The following is a 19554-nucleotide window of genomic DNA, read 5'->3' on the forward strand; positions in this document are numbered from 1 at the left end:
CTCGTCGATAAAGGAGGCAAGTTGGTTGTTGACAGCTTTTTCAAAGGAGAACTGCATTGTAAGAATTACTCTATGCCCCACCCATGTACCTGTGCTTCCAAGAACACCAGTATTGTCATGTCCAGCTTGAATATGTTCATGATCAATTGCAGATCTCTACCATGCCACAAGTTGGAGCTCTTCTCTTATCTAGAGGAGTGAAAACCAGATGTGGTCTTCCCAACAGAAACCTTGCTCCATGAGGACTAAGGGCCTGACCTCATTCAGGCCCTGCCCTCTGACTACTGCATATATCGGAAACACTGGGAGAACAAGAAGGGCTGGGGGATTGCTACCAGAGATATGAATTTTTGAAGATTAGTTACGTTCTAGTGCTTAGAAACCAACAGTGCCCCCTTTAGTCATTTTGTTTTCTCAGACAGGGACACACCTTTAGAAATTGTTATGGAGAATCTCACCACTGCGTTGTGCCGCCTTCTCCAGCAGGCGGTCCAGTTAGAACTCCTTCCTGAAGATCTGCGTGCGGATCCCAAAGTATCCAACACACTATCCAAGGTTCTGGAATCTCCAAGAGGGTCCTTGAAAGTGTGAAACTTCAATTCCACAATCCACTTGAACAAAACCCTTACAAATCCACTGGTAGTCCAGGCTGGGAATTCATAGTGGGGATGTCCAGGTACGCTCTGTTAACCTGTAGCTTGCAGGGGGTCCACTCTTTAGTCCTTTTGAAGCAGGTTTGATCCACAGGGCTGTAGTTTCCAATGGTGCAAAAAGGTGCAAACTCAGAGTCCTGGCCTTTGGAAATGCACTTCAAAATCTTCAGCGCAGACAGACCCTTCTGATTCTCTTCAATTTCAAGCAGCAGATCTGGAGGGCTCTTCCCCTCTCAGATACTTATTCCAAGTTCTCTGGTTCATGCAGGAGGTCACATCTGACCAATGGGAGCAGGGTAACCTCCTGTAGAGTGTGGCATTATTTTGTCCCAGATTGCATCAAATCTTCCAAATCCATAATGGCTGATTTTCCAGCAAGGAGGTAGCATCTGTCTAAACACACCCCTAGGATGGCTAATTTACTTAGACTCTCCTCCCTGCATCTGCTCATACCTTCCTTAATACTACCATCTGCCTAAGGTGGGAAGTTCAGAGCTGTAACTGACAATGGTCTCTGCGCTCCCTTTTGAAGAGCATAGTTTACGACCCCTGCCCCTGGCCTGGCATTCCTATGGAACAGCACACTGCCCTGCCAGCAGAGCTGGTTAACCCCAGGGGCTCTTTATCACCTCTTCAAGGCAGCCTGGATAATCCACTTAACTCTGACCAATCAGGGCAGACCACTGGAAGGCTGAATTTGAACCTACAAACAAGAAAGTCTTATAACTTCTTGTATGTACAATTAAGGCGAAATTCAACAATATGATCTTGTTGGATTTATGAATACCATTCCGGGAAGTCTTTGAATGGCATTTTTATCCCTCTCCTATCAATAGTTATTAATCAATAACGTTCTACCATGTTGCCCTATGTAACAGGGGATTTGCGATGGTAAAAATGACTTGGGGCATTTTTCCAGAACCAGGACTTACAAAAACATATTTTATAAGTAACTGCCTTATATCTACAGGAACCCCACCCCATGTGCAACTAGGGGAGTCTTTAGGGGGTCGTGAATCTGTTACAGTGCTCCTAGCATCAAAGTCGAATTTGAGCAGTACTTTATCACAATGTGGGGAGTGAAGTGTGAAATTTCAATTTACCCAGGCATATAAAAACTCATTTTACAAGGGTGTACCTTATAAATACCCGACCCCCCACCCCTGGGATACCTAGGGGAGACCCCGGCGGTCCCTAATATGCCATAACATTTTAGGTTATCCATTTTAAGTGCCCCGAACACCAAAGTCGAGTTTGGACACAATTTGCTTTTTAAAAGCAGTCCTGGCATTCAAGGCTGTATTTAAACTGACCTCAGGCTTCAGCAGTGGACACACACAAGTGCAGAAAAAGGCTGCTGGCCTCTAAACTGCCATGCCCCAGGGTACTGGGGCATGCAAAACACAGGGGTACCCCACCATACGATTGTGTACCCTAGTGTATGTAGGTGTCTTAATTGCATTCTAATGTGTCTCTTTCAACATAGGCTGGTTAGGCAGAGCCCAGAGTCAGTCAAAATCAGTTACCACCAGTATCAGTCAGCAAATGTTGTGGGATGGCCAGGGCACAGGATGACTTTGCAACACCTGTCCATAGAAGAACTGCAATGTAAGAATTACTCTATGCCCCTCCCATGTACCTATGCTCCCATGACCACCAGTATTGTCATGTCCAGCTTGAATATGTTCATGATCAATTGCAGATCTCTACCATGCCACAAGTTGGAGCTCTTCTCCTATCTAGAGGAGGGAAAACCAGATGTGGTCTTCCCAACAGAAACCTTGCTCCATGAGGAATAAGGGCCTGACCTCTTCAGGCCGTACCCTCTGACTACTGCATATATCGGAAACACTGGGAGAACAAGAAGGGTTGGGGTATTGCTATAGTACCGAAGGAAGCCGCTAAACGCTAGGTGGTTGTTCTAGTAGGGTGATGGCGCTCCTAGGCAGTGCACGGATACTATTGGATATAATAATGTGTGAGAGCGGTGCAAAAGGGTAGGGAGAACCAACTCTCTCCCTAAACTCTGGTAGACCACTAACAGAAATCACAAAAGTCCCCTGCACACGCTCATAGTATACAAAACAAGTAAATACAATTGTGAAAAAAGGCACACTCTTCATCCACTGATTTGTGCGATCCCAGGAATAATTGTCCTTATTGTAAGCTCCTTTGTTCAAAGCCTTAGCCTAGCCAACACGTGTTTCGTCGCTTCCAAGGAGTACACAGTGACTTCTTCAGGGCTAAAAAACATACAGGCTACATAATAAGAGCATAGTGGGTATGATACAATTAGTACCATTAGCAGACACCCACTGTGACATATTAACAAAGAAGCACGGTTCAAGTGAACCTCTTGAGCATTTGGAAACCCATACTATTACAAACAAAACATCTTACGGGTCCAAGGTTTCTTGTATAAGTGGATTCTATCTAAGGAAGACCAAATTTGTGTTTGGAAAACACTAGTGACATTGCGTGTTCCTTTTTTTTCACGATTGTATTTACTTGTTTTGTATACTACGAACGTCTGCAGGGGACTTTTGTGCTTACTTAGATGCTTCCATGAACCTCTTCAGCTCCCTAACTGCAAAAGCATGACCATTGCCATTTTATTGTCCCCCACGTTCACCTTCACAGGGGCACACCTCTGCTGACCCCCCAGCCGAGCAGCTATTTCATCCAGGGCTTTCTTGATGAGATTGCCAGTCTGGCCCTTTCCTGGGCCACAGCACAAGCGGCAATAAAAAAAGGTATGTTTCCGACCGCCTACACAGCGGGACCTCCGACCACTTGTTCGACGGTCCCAATCCCACTGCAATGGTATACAACTGTCATCATAATGATGCCTAAAGTTATGATCTTGCTGATGATGTTCATCCAGGGTCTCCTACTTCTGTAGTGCATTTCAGTGGTACATTGATGCTGTGCACTCTACTTCTGCTGAAAGATTTGACGTAACAGGATGGGCTACTTGGTGGAGCACGAGAAGATGTGTAACTCAGCAAAGTAACACAAAATTATATAGCTTCCAGTTTAATTTTCTGGAGTGAATAACATTTCACATCATCTGGCTGTCAAAGATACATACATTCTTCAGTTACTTGGTGTCTCCAGAGGCCTCACTAAATCAGACCTACACCAGAATACTGCAGACAAAAATACTGTCTGACATAATATCTTGCCTAAATATCGTTTGCAAAATGAATGTTCCACTGGGAGAATAGTTTCTGTTATTAACTTCAAGGGGGTAATATTTTCATGAAAGATATTTTGAGCACTTTATTTTTATTAGCACATGCTAGCCCTTTTGAAAAAATCACGAAGCTATTCGCAACCTGCTTCTTGTGTTGAGGCCTAATTCACAGAAATTAATAAAACCACACTTTGAGATTTACAACCTCACATGGATATAGAATTGTTTTTGGAATTCACAGACTTTTTCAGGTTATTTCTGGAAACGTGCCCCAGTCACAGGTTTCTATGTTTTCTTCATGGAAAACTTTGGTGAATTATAATTTTGACACATACAAGTAAAACTTTTTTCACAAGGAAATAGTTTCCTTCGTGGAAAAAACACTTTGTTAAATCCCCCACTAGAATAGTGGGTGTTCCCTCTCCCTTTTTATCCAGGAAAAGGTTCTACCCTTGCCATTGACAGGGGTAAATCTACAACCTTTTTCACAGTGGAAAGAGACTTTGAGAAGTGTTTGACCAATAGCACCCATTCCTTGGCTCCTCAACAAACCCCATCATTTTAGCTTTCCTGACACAAAAATCTTTGTGTGAGTAAAAGCACATATGTGTACAAAACTGCTCTGAATTAAAAAGTAGCTTTCTCTCATAAATGGGGATAGTTCAGTGTGTAAGTCTGACTTATGTCCAAATTAAGTTTGAGAATAAGGTCATTCAGTTTTTGCTAATCTGCTTTCAGCTTTCACTTTAAGGGGCCGATTACGATGTCATTCAGAAAGGCTCCGAACAGCATTTGGTTAGTCGGAATCCGATTCGGAAGCCTTGTTTCCCACCAACTCGGAAACATTTCCGACTGACTGATTACGATGGTCGGAACCGTTCGGACTGTCCGACTCGGTTCTGACTCGTGTCAAACGGCATTAGGAGTCCTAACTTTACTACTACTAAATTGAGAAAAATCCTAATTTTAAGACTTTCGGTATTCACAGAAGGCATTTAGGAGTCTTAAAGTCAAGACTCCTAACTTCTGTGAATACCGAAATGAGTAAGTGCCTTCTGTGAATACCAAAATGAGTAAGTGCCTTCTGTGAATACCAAAATGGGAGTAAGTTTAGGATTTTGTCTTAAGTTAGTTCTGTGAATTGGGCCCAGAGTGGCGAACCAACGCTCACCTGGATAATGTTCTCTTCCAAACACAGATCACCGAGGCCAGATGCGAGTAGCGCCAAAATGGCAGCAGAAATATATACACAAATGCCGGTCGCCTTTCTATATACTTGGCAGTCATTGTTATGGGTGTTACCTGGGATAAAAGATGTGATGCTGAGGCATGATGGGAAACCATGGAAGGGTGCTGGAGCAGTCATCAGCAAAGCTTAAAAACTGAGCCTGATGATTTGTGGCTGACTTGAAAATGAGTATCTGATAACTTAGGAATGTGTCATTATTCGTGATGATTTAAGGATGATTTGAAAATTAGTATCTGATGACTTCAGAAGGTGTCACTATTACTGATGATTTAAGGATGACTTGAAAATGAGTATCCAATTACTTTACAAGATGAGATTGTTCCTGATGAAAAGGAAATTTGAAAATGATTATCTGATTACCTCAAATGTATCATTGTGTTTTCAATAAGATGTTTTTCTTCTGGTGAATTTATCATGAATTGTTGGTTACTTCAAGAGCATGTCCACCGCTTTGGTTTTAGTTTTATAGAAAAATTCAAACTAGTGGATGATTGCCCGATTAATTGCAGATAAACATAAAATGACACATACGTTTTCTATTATACACAACTGAGCATACAATGGGCCTCAGAGAACTGTGCATAAGTCACACGTTATTTTTTAACACATTTATGTATTTTTGCCACTTTCTTTTTGTACAAAACAGGTAAAACAAGCACCCGCTGTTAAAATGATCAACGCCTAACATTAATAAAGATGAACATTGGTCATTTTATGCATGGTCACTGAAATTAAGTCACAATAAAGGATGAAATTATGTGGCAGGGTAGACTAAATGTAACAAAAATAATTGCTGCATATTATACAATCACTGAAGGCACATTGTGCAGCAGATTCTTTATCTAGCCATTTGATCTTTGATGAGTTGCACTGCAAAGCAATACACATAATTACAAGCATTCATCAAACAAATACACAAATGATGAAATATTTCATTTCATTCCAAAACAAATGTAAAAAAAAATAACATTTTACTTTTAATGGACAGGTATCAATTCAATTGAGACCACCCATTGGCCACACTGTATTCTATATGATGTACCTGCACTGCTCTCAAGAATCAATCTGAGGATACCAAAGGGATTATTAGCCTCCAATTTCATACTGCTGCACATTTACAGGACATTTTTGAATTTTCAGATATACACTTTATTATTCGGTCAGCATTTATGTTTTATGAGCAGTGGTGGACCGCTGTGTTGGTTTCCCAGATTCCTAGGGGTCCCTGGAACACAGGTTAAGAATACTGATCCAGAGAATTACAAATCAAATGCATTACATGAAGAGGCGTGCATGTAGGAGAATTGTATATCATGCTTTGTCTTAATCTATTTCAAATCGATTTGCCCTTTCACTTACAAATTTGTAATGTTCTACCTGAATGTAAAAGCAGGAACATTTTATCATTGATATCCTAACAGCTGTGATGTTGTTATCTACTACTACCAGATAAAGTGGTTCCCTGATGTCATGGTATTCACACTTAAGTTGTGGATGGTTCCTGTGCTCCAGCATCGTCGCCTGGGCTCCACAGCTGCTACATCACTACCTGCATGCTACAGCAATCACCTCTGACAAGGGGTGAAATCATGCTCCTGCTCCTCCTGGACACCTCCGGGTAGTTTGGCTTTGTCCCCTCTGGTTTCAGGGACTTCTCGTCCAGAATCTATGGTTGGGTTCCACCGACCTGGTCCATGAGACGCTGTAGCCGCCGGACTTCCAAGAACCTCCATTGACATCAACGGGCGGTTCCGACACCACTTCGCACCTATGCACCTGGGCTCCCTGATGTAGATATCCTGGTTCCCTAGGTATCTATAGGTGGGCTGGGTCTCTATACTTCCTTGATCCAACTGGTTTCCTTGGGTCATTTGGGAAGGGTCCTGAATCCGTAAATTACCAACCAACCCTTTCCCTCTGTAAGCCTATGGACATTTGACCAGGTGTAACGCCTCTGTGCTTCATATGGCTTCTTCATCCTTGGGTATCAGTCCTGGTTTGGTACTCACCTCGCATTCAATTTTCTAAGTATATGGTTTGGCACCCCCACCCCCACAGGGGTCTGTGTGTTTTCTATGCTTTACTTACATGTTTATAAGTATATTTCTATGTGTATTGATATTGCTGGGTAGGAGATATACCAAAGTAGTTCTTAATGTTGTGTTTAATAAATACAGCAGCTTTTTCTATAACTAGTGTGTTTTTTTCTTGTGTGTTAGCTTTGCTGACTGACTGTGTGGTAATGTACCCGCTTTACACCTTCCTGAATAAGCCTTAGCTGCTCTTCACAGCTACCCCTTGAGACCTCTGATATCAGGGACCACTACTACTATCACTAAGGGCAGCCTGGCCTCAGTGCACAATGTATCACCAATAGGTGTACACCATATACTGAGCCAGCCTCCTAAACACATTCCTTTCCATCGATCAGTTTAACAATTCTTCTGTAAATGGTAAGAGCTGGGGGAAAATACAAGGTGAGAAGTGAGGGAGATTACAGAGAGAGATAGATAATGAAAGGCAGGAAGAAGAAACTCAAAGGAAATGGTTAGAGGGATTACTATGATGAGCATGAGAGATTGCATGCAGTGCAAGAGATTTGAGGGGTCGGGGAAAAGATATATAAAACTCAAATAAATAAATAAATAAATAAATAAATCATAGGGGATGCTGCTGGTAGGGTTTGGGAAACACAAAGGTTTAAGTAGAAATGCAAGAGGAATAGTGTAAAGAAAAGTGAGTAGTATCAGTGGGTGTGATTCAATATAATGGACAGGAGGATAGTGAGTGGGGTTTAAGAGGAAGAGAGAAAGTGACAAAACACAGTAGGTTTGTAGAAAAAAGATAGGAAGGAGGGTATGGGGACCGGAGGAGAGGTCCTGACCTGAGTTGGACTGAGGTCTTGAAAGGACATTTTTGTGATACCCTGGTCCTCACTGTTCATAAAGGATATGTGGAAAGACCCAAGAAGGTGCAGTGGTCCTGTACTCCAATGCTTTGATGATTTGCACAGACAATCTTTGAAATGGTTAAAGGATGGGGGGGGCATAGAGTTGAGTTGAGCCTAGTATAATATTTTTGGTATCACTTGACATAGAAGGAGACTACTGCTGAAGGCAGTTGTAGGCACAGGATTCCTATAGTGTATTTACAGTAGTAGCTGGACAGGGAACGGCAGTGGAGGGGTGGGGTAGCGGGAGGGAGTGGAAGAAATAATAAAAATAAATACCACTTAACTATTTAGCCTGCCGCCGCCTTTCCTTTGTCTTGTTCAGCTTCCTTTTTCCTACAGTCCCAGCAGCAGGAAGCACCGGGCTCCCGGGCTCCACTGAGCCAATCACAACACAGCAATGCAGCTTTGTGATTGATCTGAGCACCATGGTTCAGTGCTAAGACAGGGTAAGGGAGGCTTTGCATGTTCCTCAATGCTGCTGCATGAACGTTGGTTTGGAGTGGTTTTTCTTCAATTTAAAGGGATAGTCACTTCATATGGCCAAGTTCCCAGCAGGTTTTTAAGTTCCAGTAATTTGCATATTCGCCAGCTGCTACTGAGCAAACATGAGGCTGTTGTGTAGCTAAGGCAATACATAGGAGAAGCGGGACCACTCAAACATTCAACCTACTGAGGAAGATAAAATAAGTACTATTGAGTTGGATAGCAAAAAACATCTGTTATTCAGCAGCAAGATAACTTTAAGTGAACGTGCGCCTCACAAATACACATTATGTTGTGTTATGTTGAAGCTACATGTGGTCGACATATAGTACTTTGTTATCCAAGCATTCCTATTCCTTTCTACCCTGAATCTCTCTCCCCCTACCTGCTTTGTTTATCTTTGTGCCTTTGCTCCGTTTAATCTCCCTCCCCCTCGCCCTTTTACATTACCCCCTTCCCCTTCTACACGCCATGAACCAACGGATGTAATGTAATTGATGTACCTTCTGTAACAATGTGTAACTTGTAACCTATTTAACTCTCCTCATGTAAAGCATGAATCTTGGAGTCTGGCTTGATGCTGATCTGTCCTTTGGACCTCAGATAGGCCGTGTGGTTGGTGTCTGTTTCAGCGTCCTAAGAGGTCTGCGGAAGGTATTAGATCTTCTTCCCATGTCGGCCCGCAGGACGCTGGTGCACGCCCTCGTAACATCGCACCTAGATTACGGCAACCTACTGTACCTTGGAGCTACCAGTAAGGTGCTAGATCGTCTCCAGGTACTGCAGAATGCAGCAGCTCGCCTTATTCTGAAGCGTCCAAAAAGATCGGCCTCCAAAGCAGCCCTTCAGACTCTTCACTGGCTTCCGGTGAAGAGCAGGGTGGAGTTTAAGGCCCTCTGTACCTGTCACCGTATCCTCAATGGCAGGGCACCAGCACCACTCCAGAGTTTGATCTCCAGATACGAACCTACGCGAGCGCTACGCTCCTCCCATGGTGGCCTACTAAAGGTACCCAGGACGACAAAGGCTCGCATGGGAGGCAGATCCTTTCGCTATTTGGTGGCGAGGGGCCTTACCCTTGGACCTTTGCCTAGAAGTGTCTGAAGCCGACTTCAGGAAGAAGCTAAAAACATACCTCTATGCACGATAAACCTAGCTGACTCTGTGGCCCGTTTGCATGAGCTTCTATCTGTCTTAGCGCAGGGACACGCTAGTTAGCGTAACCGCGCGCTTTATAAAACTCCCTTAGTATTATTATTATTAAAGCGCTCTGATACCTCCAGGTCTAGCCAGCGCTATATAAAACTCAAGTAAATAAATAAATAAAAATACTGTAGCATTTGCCACACTGTCTACAGCCCCAAAATCTGTCTTTGCTCCTGTTGCCTTAAGCTGCTTGTTGTTTGCATATGGTGCAGATGTATGCAGGGTTGTGGAATTTCTATAGCTGGATGCCCTGTATACATTGTTTGGGGTCAAGGGCAACAGGTTTTCATGAATATTTTGTCCTTGAGACAAGTAGACCCAACTCCCTACAGCTCAAACCCTTTGGCTGCCAGTTTACAGTAACACGTTATGAATCCGGGAAGGGCACTGCCTGCAGTTAAGGTAATATTTGTGTCCATGTGTTAATGCTGTTCAGACTTGTATTTATGTTTCATATATGCAAAGCCTTTATTATTAGGGTGAGCGCTCTAAGTAAATGTTGTAAGCTCGGGCAGCACTACTGACAGTGGTTCCAGTGTAAAATTGTGTGCACACGTTTTTGAAGTTTAGCAATATGAGGCTGTGTATAATGCTCCTAGAATGCTCTTTGATTAGATGCAAATATTTGGAGAAGCTTGAAAGCAAAATTGATGATTCTTTGGTTTAAAAACAAATGTCACAAAAAAATGCAAAAAGGAAAAAAAACATTTAGCTAAACTGCTGTAAAATTGTAGGTACAATTTGTTTGCAGCATCATTTTAGTTAAATGTGTTGATGTTTGTTAGTATTTCCCAAAAATAATCTTGATGGAAAATCAGTGTAACCAGTTTCAATAAGATTATGGGAAACAAAAAAAAACAAGCATCGTCAGAGCCAGTAGTTCTGAAATTGGTTCCGCTTTTTGATTTTGTCAATGTATGAATTGTTTTGCCATGTTTTTTGTAAAACCTTATTAGTGCGGGAGATGCTGGGCCCTCACCATTATTGGAAACATTGGCAAAAGCCAAAAAAAATTTCAGTCTCAAAAAGCACAGTTTGCCACAGTAGTTCCTGGTACTGAACAAAACCACTTTGTGTGCTGATAGGCTCCTTGTGACAGAGCAGAATGCTGTTAAAATGAAGCCAGTTGATTGAAAGAGAGACATAATTGTAATAAACACAAAAGGTCATAGTTAACTCCAGACCTAATTAAGGGCCCAATTATTAAAGAAAGTCTCAAAAGTGCACCCATGATATATGAAGTACAGATACATGGCTTTTGTGAATTCACAAACATTTACAGATCTAGCTCAAGAAATAGTACTCCTAGAAAATATCTGTGAACTGCATTTTAGCATGAGCAAATATGCATGTGTAGATTTTCTAATGCGAAAATCTGAGTGTTTGCAAGTTCACTTTCTCTCTAACCACTTTTTCCCACCAACCCTGGAAGAGGGTTCACATCTTCCATTATCAGGAGTAAAGTTCCAACCTTTCTCAGTATAGGAAAAGATTAAAGAAGAGTTTGTGAAGGGAATTCACAAACCCTACGTTCCTCTAGAATCTTCAAGATGTTGGAAGAAAAGGACACAAATTTGGCTTGGATACCTTATGTGGACAAAAAGTTACAGGGACCTAAGCGCGAACTACCGCAAATAGCCCAAAAAAAGGCTTAGCACTGAGGGGGCTAGCAGCGAAGGGGTTAATATCAATAGCTGTTTATTAACATATTTCTGGCAATCAAGTGAAGATATTTCAAATGCTCACTGTTACCTGTCTGTTTGAAGATATATATATATGGCTGGAACTTCGCCATTCGCCCCAAAGAAACTGGAAGCCAAAAAACGAAACGGACCCTTTCAGGTTAGATTGAACGCTTATTTTATTCTGTGCACCCTCTTGTCCGCCATGACGCGTTTCGGGCCCTGGAGCCCTTGATCACATGACATGGTCGAATTACACCCAGTGATTTGTAGTACAGGAATGGTCACATGGCTCCAAGCCTATAGAGATAAAGAAAATACTTCAGCCTAATCCGGATTGTTTGACAAGAAAACATTTTTCTTCTGTCAAGTGTTCGTTTTTACATCATTATTACCACTTTGCATTATATTCCTCAGATATGTGCAAAAAATTCGCAATAAATACAATAAATATTTAAAATAAATACTTAAATATGTGCAAATTTGCAATGACAGTTATCCAATTTCATTACACCAATAATTATTTACACTATTGATCAAGTATACACATATTCCCTATTGAACTATTATACAACTAAATTTGTCAGACACAGGGAAGTTCTAATGTAACAGTTGGCAAAGATAAAGTGCATAATGCCTGTTTTCAAACTTATTTACCTGTACAATGACAGATAAAAAATTCATATATTCCAACAATTATTTACATTATTTGACACGTATATACATATTCACTTAGGACCAATATATCAATCATTTTATCAAACAAAGAGACATTTATGTGCAAAATTGGCAAAGTAAAGTGCATAATGCTTAACTGGTCAAATTTTCTAGTGGATTGTAATACTTTTATGAGGATTTTAAATAATACTGCCCAAGTGGGCATTCTCATCACAATTCCGGACCACTGCTACTATACTGCCTGTATTTTTCTGTGTTATCCATGTACCACGAAAAGAAATAGTGTGATTTTCCCTTAATTATGTGTTTTAGTCAACTACTATTTTAAAATCTGCCAGTACTAGATGATATGGCATGATTTGACGACTCTATGCCCCTGATCCATTTATAGAATTCTAATGTCTGATTCATATAACCTGCTTATGATATTATTCCAAATTTAGGCAGGTATATAAATCTTCAGTCGCATTGAGGCCATATGGTGTCTTGGTGTCGAGCTCCAGGATATAGCGGGTTTCTAATACTCGCAAACGTGCTTCTCTATTACCTCCTCTTCGCAAAGGCTGCACCATATCTATTGCATAATATTTCAGGCAGTTTACATCTCCCTTGTGGCATAGATTAACATGCCTCGCCACAGGGTAGGCTTCATCCTTGTTAGTTACTGCCCTCATATGCTGCAATATGCGTTTGTGTACTTGTAGCTTAGTGCTACCAACGTAGCAAAGTCCACAAACACATTCCAATACGTAGATAACGAAATCTGATTTACAAGTTATCTTCTTGGAAATGGGAATCTCTGTCTCACTAAATGGAGAACTATATGTTGTTTTATTCTTCCCTATGGTGCATGCCTTGCACACTGCACATTTTAGGAAACCCTTGCTTTTGCCCAGCCAGTTGTCACGGGTTGATATCTCCGGGCTGCTCCTGACTAGCATGTCATTCATAGACCGAGCACGGCTGTATGTAATTGCAGGGAAAGTTGCCATCGTTTTTCCAATCGCAGGATCCCCTGTGATTATATGCCAGTTTTTCTTGACAATATTCTGTATTTGTCTATGCTGGCAGCTGTATCCCAAGATAAGTCTTAGTTGGCACCCTGCACTATTTGCCATTATTTGTTCTGCCCCTGCATCTGCTGACATTGATGGGGACAATACAGCCTTATTGGCCCTTTCCATTGCTTTTGACACCACACTTTCTGTATAGCCTCTCTGTAAGAATCTTGCTTTACTCTCTTTTTGTGCTATTAAACAGGCCGTATCTGTGCTACAGATTCTTCTAATCCTTAGCATCTCGCCATAGGGGATGCTTCGGATTAGGTGGTTGGGGTGCTGGCTAGAGGCATGGAGGATTGTATTACCTGCAGTTTCTTTGCGATGTAGTTTAGTCTGCAATCTCCCTTCTTCTACATAGACCTCTACATCTAAAAAATTAACTTTATTTTCACTGATAGTGCCTGTGAAGTTTAAATTCAATTCATTTTTGTTGATGTCACTAATGAACTGTTCCGCTTCACTTGCTGTCCCCTTCCAAATTATAAACAAATCGTCTATAAATCTGTACCAAGATACCACTTTGCTAGACACGATCTCACTAAAGGCATTACTCAAGACCTGCTCCTCCCACAGCCCCATGTGCAAACATGAGTAACTGGGGGAGAAGCAGGCCCCCATTGCTACTCCCCGCAACTGCTGGAACATCTGATTTTGGAAGAGAAAATAATTGTTGTTTAGACACATTTCCAACATCTCTACCAACATGTTATTATGCTCCAACATGCACATTGGTCTTTTGCTAAGAAAATATTTAACTGCCCTCACTCCATCAACATGGTTGATGCTTGTATAGGGAGCAGTGACATCTAGTGTGACCAATAGATATACTGTACTCCACACCACTGATTTTATTTTTTGCAAAAAGTCCATAGTGTCTCTAATGTAAGATGGCAGGGATTTCACAAACTCCTGGAGGAAATGATCGATATATCTGGACACCTTTTCAAATGTCCCCCCACATGCTGAAATAATGGGCCTCCCAGGTGGTCTAGTGCTGTCCTTATGAATCTTAGGAATCAAATAGAACACCGGGATTCTGGGATGGTTAGTTTTTAAGAATTTCAATTCATCCCCACTCAAAAGTCCTTGTCCTCTCCATGAGTAAAGTCTTGTATTCAACTTGTCCCATGCTTGTTTGAATGCCTGTCGGTCACACCTGTTATAGCACAATCTATCGCCTAGTTGTTTCAGTGCTTCCTCCAAATAAAGATTCAGAGGCCAAAGGACGATATTGCCCCCTTTGTCCGATTGCCTAATTACAGTTTTTTCATCGTCCTGAAGTTTTTTCATTAGGCTACCAAAAGAATTATTATGTTTTGTTGTTCTTTTATTTGCCATCAAAGTTTTTTTGTTTAACTTTTTCATCTCTGATGTTACCATGTCACTGAACACATCGATATTATCATGTGCCATCACTGGGTTGAACGTTGATTTGGGCTTAAATGTAGTATTTCCAGGAATATTAGTTACTGTTGTATTTACTGTTTCTTGGATGTTGTCCAAGTCTCCTTCATTTAGGAGATCTTGTAAGTCACATTGCAACTCATATTCTCTCACCGACAAAACACTGCCCTCCGCCATATTTGTTTCTTGGGGTTTGCGCACCTTCTGTTTATTGACCAAGAATAGCTTTCTAAGTTTTAATTTTCTTACAAATTTAAAAAAGTCCATTCTGGTTCTGGCGTAATCAAACATGCATGGGGGACAAAATGATAACCCCAGTGATAGAATTTTCTGTTCTTTAGGACTTAGTCGTGTATTAGTTAAATTCACAATGGTCATGTTGTCACTTACTTGTGAATTCAGCGACGATTCCATCTTCTGTACGTCTTCTTTTTCGCGCCTTGATTTGGCTGCCCTGCACTTTCTCCGCTGGTTGCGCCTGGCGTTGTTCCTTTGTTTGCGCCAGAGTTGGAGGCATGGGACCTTAGTGACTTTTTGCGGTCGTTCTGCAGGCACGCCACCTCCTGTCCTAACGACCGCTTTGTAAATATATATATATATATCAGCACGATAATCTTCATAACCTCCTCGAGGGCGAAATGAGAAGCGGACCCAGACAGCTTCAGGCAAGTCGATTTTTTTATTTAATTTCGACCTTTCACATTGACGTTTCGAGCATCAAGTGCCCTTGTTCACACACCAGTCATCGTGTCAGCCTATTCCTTTGAAACACAATTGTGAGTAACACCTCCCTTAGTGAAACATGTGATCACACTCATAGACATAGACAACATACTGTTACACTTTCAATGTTGATAAAATCACAATACTCGCCCAAAAGAACTTCCTTGTTACCTTTAGCTGTAAAGGCTGTAATTGCATGATATTACAATTGCGTTTTGTAGTTCATATATGTATATGTTTATATACATATTTATTGAAGAATCAATGCCTTATGATTCATGCCATCCATTTTTTATTGGTGACCTTAATGTGCCTTTTGCTGCCAAAACCTACTTTTTAATAACTACTAAACTTCTGCCTGTTATCATTGCAAACAGCCTTTATCCTTATTAAAACAGAATTAATATTGTGAATTAATTTCTTCAGCAATAAGGCATATATACCTACTTTTTACAATTTGAATAAACAAATGAAAATCTGTTTGAACTGTACAGTATAAATGATGGCCTAATGGTTGTGTTTTTATAAAAACATTTTTTGGTCCGTTCCGACAATGAAGAATCCTTTCATTTGATAACTAGGAAAGTCCATCATTTCACACAGGGAATTTTTTTTTAATTGCATTTCCACTTGTATGGCCTAATTATGATTTGCTTTCTAAAGAAATAGTATATAACTCATTGTTCATTATTAAACATAATGAAAGCTATTCTGTTGGCCTTGGTTCCTGTCTGAATGAGGCATGTGTACAGTTACAAGCAGAAATTAATGCTTTACAAGCGAAAATGAACACTTAAAAGGTACATGATCGATAGTCTACCTGACTCCAACAAATTTCCATTAACAATCTTTTTTTCCGCCCAAACACATGCTTGTGTTATGTGTATATTGTATTTATGATCTACTGTGTTAACAACTCTTTCAATATACATTATAGCACAGTTGCAAGGCACTTGCTACAGTGAGTTGGCTATACAGCATTTGCAGGCTGCGCTGTCTGCTTTGACAAGTTCAAGGAACTTAACATATACAGCCGCCTCAAAAACAAGCAGTCGATCATTCATGGTACAAAAGGTACTTGTTTTCTTTTCCACTATTTTAGCATTCTATTTGTGCTGTAATTTGTCAATCTTTCCACACAATTAAAGTTTATATAGGACAAACGTTGTAGTTGTTCTGCATGAGGACATATTTTAATCTTTCTGCGTGCAATGTCTTTTAAATATGGCTGCTTTATATTTAGGGATCTAACCCAGCCATTCTTAGATTGTTAGTCATGTACAGATGCCAAATCAACATCCAAAAACCATGACTTATAATATATATATTTCTATTATGTAACCTAACATGATGCCAAATAGGTAATAGTTGTGTTATTTTTCAGATTGATATGCAGCAATTGGTGAAGGATTCAAATGAGCCTTCATGGTTCAGAAATGTTCTTGTGACAAAGAGAGAACTGCACAAACTCTTGGAGGAAGTCGAGGCAGCTCGGGACAGTACAGGTTTTCTTCTGAATGGTGTCAGTGAAATACTTTTTTTCAAAGAAAGAACTTGCATCTGCAAACGGTATAACAAAGGCTCATGCTGGAACAGCTGTCCTTGATGAAGAGCAGGTTGATGCATTATTTGGTAAGATATTACAAATGTTCACATTAACGTTCGGTCAATCTAGGATTATGAAAATATAATAATATGCATACAGTATTAAAATATGTTTTCATATGTGGTTCCTGTATCATTTTATTGTACAAGGACTCCATCATGCTTAACTAACAGCTGTCTGAAAAAGAAGAATGGAGGTTGTAATTTATTATGTTTCTGCTGAGTTTGCTCTATAAATGGCATGCAAATCTGGCACAAAGCCTTGAATTGGGATTTAATTTCTGAATCTGGATGTCCAGGGGAGGGTGATAGCAAACTGCACTTATAAAACACTGTGCTCACAGCTTTTATTAAACTTGATCAACTCTCCCATGTAATAGATCAGTTGCCCTGTTCCTAGCACTTGGTTGTAAGTTCCTATTTGGATTTCTGGTCAGTATGGTAGTTTCTTAGACTGTTTTCCAAATATGAATATTGCAAGTAGAGGTCAGGCTCAGCGTGGCTGCCTCCACCCCTTCTCTTAGCCCTACCCACTTCTGCTGCTCTAAGTCTTATACGAAGTTTTGGAGGAGGCCCAACTTCAAAACATTTTACATCAGCGGGCTCATTCAACAAAAGTTAAGAATGTATTTTGTAAATGGACCTTTTCTGTCCTCTTCCTCAAACGCCAACATATTTCTTGAGTCCACAACTTGCTGCTTCACTCTTAAGTTCATGAAGGAACATTTTCTATTTTCATCTCCTTCCCCCCTTCATCAATGCCTTGCTCTCACCTGTGCCTCTTTGACCAAGTGCCCTTAATATTATACTTATGAACCCTTGTCACCATATTTTATCGGGCACTCTGTATAAAATAGTGTGATTGGAACATTTTAAAATCAGTCCATCCCTATTAAAATCCTAATATAGTGGTGGTAACATGATACTGATGCATGTTTTTTTCTTTCCCCAGAGTTTATGAAGTCTGTGTGCAGGGCCAACGGCAGGCCATCGCTAGACAACAGAACTAGGAGAAGAATTCTGGCCATAAATATTTTTTTTAAAGGTAGAAGAGGACTAAAGATAACTCTGAATCTAGAAACAAACAACAAAGTTACTGGTTATCATTAAGCAGTTTTGTTCTTTTTGTAGTATTCTGGACTTTTTTCCACCTCTTGTACAGTGCCCTGGACTTTCTTTTTGTTCTCTTGTTCGGGATCCTGGTCCCTATGGGGCCAAATGTGTGCTTTAGATTAATACAATTATATGTTGATACATCCCTTTGGTGCTTTTTCCTTAAGCCACTGATTTTTTCATTCTTTTGTCACTGGTCACCATGTAAAACAGCTTCAGATAATGCTCTGTACCTCAAAGTAAGGCAAATCCCAGTGTTTTTAGAGTATGGGAGTAGCAGCACAAGTTGTTAAGCTTATCTGAATGCAAAATATAACATTGGTGCAAACCACTGACTTTGTATGTTGGGGTTTCTAAAGCACAAACCTAGCCAAAAAGAACATTACTCAGATATTTTTATGCAGGTGCCTGCCTCTCATGGTAGAGTTTAAAAAGTAATCTTTCCAAAGCAGGAAAATATTGATCTGATTATTAGGACCAGATTTATGGCAGTTTTATATTTGTTTTGCTTAAGTGAAATCCTCAGGAAAGGATGTAAGAGGCTCGAGAGGACCTGGAGAAAAAACTGGGGGGTGGCTAGTCGGGATGAATATCGCGCTGCAATAAGAGCATATAAAAATGCCCTTCGCAGTGCCAAGGCGCAATTTTTCGAGGAAAGGATAAAAAGTTCCTCCAACTCGTCGAGAGAGACGTTTAAAGTGGTAAAGGAACTCCTTAAAATTCCGGAGCCCCTGCTGACTCAGGATAATCCAGCTGAGAAGTGTAGAGAGCTAGCGGAGTATTTCCACTTAAAAATAGAAAACATCATAGCTGCACTGCCTCAAGTTGTGCAGATCGCACACACAGGCAATCAGACAGGAGGAGATTGTGCCCGCCTGGACACCTTTGGTCCAATCCCTGTAGCAGAGGTCGCAAAGGAGCTAGGATCCATGAAGAGTGGTTCCCCAGGGGATCCAGCCCCAATGAGATTTTTGAAACAGGTGACATCCGTGGTCGTGGCCCCCATTGCGAACCTGATTAATACTTCTCTTACCCAGGGTGTGGTGCCGCCGAGCTAGAAAAGAGCAGTTGTAAAGGCTCTCCTGAAGAAACCCAATCTGGATTCTTCAGATTTGGCAAACTTCAGGCCCATTTCTCTGCTGCCGGGTCTTGGTAAGATCGCAGAAAGACTGGTCAATCATCGACTGTCTGACTTTCTGGAATCCAACGGCCTGCTGCGAGAGTCACAAACTGGCTTTCGGCCAGGGCAGGGCACAGACACCGCCCTATTGGCAGTCGTGGAGGAAGCAAAGACAATTTTGGATTCAGGAGGGTCAGTGGCAGTGATCCTCCTGGACCTCAGTGCTGCCTTTGACACTGTAAACCATCAAGTGTTGATCCAACGGCTGTCCAATGCGGGGGTCACAGGAGTGGCGTTGCAGTGGCTTAGGTCATTTCTGTGTGGTCGTACCTATCAGGTCTGGGAAGGCAGTGAGAAGTCTACATCTATCCCCCTCCAGTGCGGTGTGCCACAGGGCTGTTCGCTGAGCCCTACGCTGTTTAACATTT

At 41.2% G+C, this 19554-nt stretch overlaps 1 pseudogene; it reads left to right on the plus strand.

Annotated features, from left to right (window-relative positions):
• Nucleotides 1–15912: 15912 nt before the first annotated feature.
• On the plus strand, nucleotides 15913–18003 carry LOC144824833 (uncharacterized; annotated as a pseudogene).
• Nucleotides 18004–19554: the final 1551 nt, after the last annotated feature.

This window comes from Lissotriton helveticus, chromosome 3_1 (genome assembly GCF_964261635.1).
Source record: "Lissotriton helveticus chromosome 3_1, aLisHel1.1, whole genome shotgun sequence".
NCBI classification, from domain to species: Eukaryota; Metazoa; Chordata; class Amphibia; order Caudata; family Salamandridae; genus Lissotriton; species Lissotriton helveticus.